Source organism: Opisthorchis viverrini (assembly GCF_000715545.1).
Source record: "Opisthorchis viverrini unplaced genomic scaffold opera_v5_3, whole genome shotgun sequence".
Classification (NCBI taxonomy): Eukaryota; Metazoa; Platyhelminthes; class Trematoda; order Opisthorchiida; family Opisthorchiidae; genus Opisthorchis; species Opisthorchis viverrini.
Genome location: NW_008751659.1, coordinates 4,642,913 through 4,645,294, shown reverse-complemented (window position 1 = coordinate 4,645,294; position 2,382 = coordinate 4,642,913).

The following is a 2,382-nucleotide window of genomic DNA, read 5'->3' as shown; positions in this document are numbered from 1 at the left end:
TGGGAGAATCTTTTAAGGGCAGCCAGCTTCATTAGTGGGTGGCGTTTAGAATAGACCAATAAAGCTATTCCTCTGAAGATCTCTACGGAAATCCCTTGCGAAAAGCGGAATAGGCCAAGTCATTTTCGTCCTATTTCTACGGAGGTAGATTGTGCCATAGTCAAGAGATACCAAAAGGGTATTTTCGGTTGTAGCAATCACAACATTCAAACGTTATTTCATACCAAATAATCAACAGACACTACCCTGTTGTTTCAAAAAGTTTGGAAACCCTAGTTATCGTAAGCTTCCTGTGTAGTTTCCTGTATCTTGCCTTTCCACAGTGTTTTTATCCTACAATAAAATCATACTGACGTAGGTACTCCAGCAAACATGTTTCACTATCATTCTCAGCACCACAAGACCGAATACAACCACGAGTGCAAGCAATGCCTACGGTCCAGGAAGAACCAGAACATGTTTTGATATTTGAGTGGTTGGGCGTTGAGTAAGACTGTGACTTGTTATTAAGTCGTTTCTATTTGTGCTAAGCCTACGTTCAGTAGACATATTTCTGAGTCCACCCAGCCTAGTAACAAGTTCAAACACGTGACCAGGTTCTCACAAGTTTTGCATAACATCTGGTCCACTACAGCGTTTTTCTGTCCCTGGCAAAATATAACGTAAAATATAACCTGTTGCAGGTTCGTAAAATAACAAAACTTAAACTAGTGATGCACGCAAAGCTGAACCTAATATGTGATTATAATGTGAACGAAATGATCACGTGGGCTTGGATGTAGCAGCATTGCCTGTAACTCTCGCCTGTGGAACTTGCAAAAGAACACATTTCTTCATACGGTTTAACTATCCATTGAATTACTGACAAAAGTAAGACGGGGCTAATCATTTGAATGATTAGTTTTTTTGGAGCGAAAAGAGTAATGGAATGGTTCTTTAGGATCGATCATTTCTGTCCCATAATTTTCTGTTGTAAATCTGCAAGCACCCGGTTTGTCAATGGTCACACTCTCGTGAGGATCATACAGGTGTAATACAAGTCCCCCCTAGCCGCTTGCAACCAGGTTTCTGAAACGTTCAACGTGATGACTAAACCAAGTACGCATGTGAAAACATAAAATATTGTTTATTATTTTTTTCCTTATCGTAGATTTGCATTCTACATTTTACTTTCATATCACACTAGACGTCCCCTCCTTTCTGAGTTTCACCAAATCTGAACATCAGCATGTGATACAGAAAAAGTACCAAATTCATGGTTACCCTGAAAAGGTAGAAAGCTTAGGATCTTTGTTTCTTGTTTCACTCTATTCTGTGCTATCAGAATGCGGAGCGTCTAAACCGAAACCTGAAAATACCGAAGTTCCGTGTATTACAGTTTCAACCTCATCAGTATACCTGTCACATGAGTGCAATGCGCAAGGCACACACTCCAGAGTAAGTATCAAGTCAGAATCCGAAACCACATGGAGATACTAGCATGTACTTTAAATATCGATATGAGCACGTGAGTGTGCTTACTGTTGAGCGACCTGTGACTAGCCCAAAGCTTTGGAAGGTAACCCATCAACTTTGGTGTCAGATCTGCGAATAGTGACCGGAAGTCTACGCACGGAAATGTCTACGAAGAAAGTTCGGCTTTCTTGTCCACATTTTCAAAGTTCCACATAGTTAGGTGAGGCCCACAAACTTAAACTGAATAAGAACGAGCAGTATTTTCAGGCGAAAAACAAGCATAACTTGTAAAATGGTTGTCGGATCGACGCTTAAATACTTCCGCTGTATACAGCAGCGTATTGGAAGAAGATGAGTATGAACGGTACGACTCAATGCACTCACAAGAACTTACCCTCAGCCCAACTAACTCGACAATATTGCTGTTAATCTCCGCCTCGCCGGCAGCCAATTTTCTTATAGACTTCTTGTGATTTTCAAGAACTAACCGGACAGTTCCAAACCAAACTGAAAGAGCAAAACAGATGCATGAAATACGATCACGGATTAGATTGCCAAAGTATTACTGATTGGATGGAAAATTATCTGAATCAGGAAAACACCATAGCCAGTTCTTTGTATTGTGGATTGAGATAGATCTCGGTACCAACGTTTGCCAGAGTGTTTTTTCTGGAAGGAATTTTACGTGTTAAATCGGTCTTTAATAGAGGATTCACATTCCGCCAACTAAGGACCAATTAGGCGTCCCCTTTCTATTTTCTTTATATTTTTAAGGATTCTCACATCAGAATGCTTAAACGGATACTTATGACCACTTGAAACTAAAGGTCTGTGCAGTACTTCTTGCCAGAAATTATAGCGTCCTGTAAGTGAAACAAATCTATACTGGAAAGCCGAGAAGCACTGTACAGCCATTTCATCCTTATT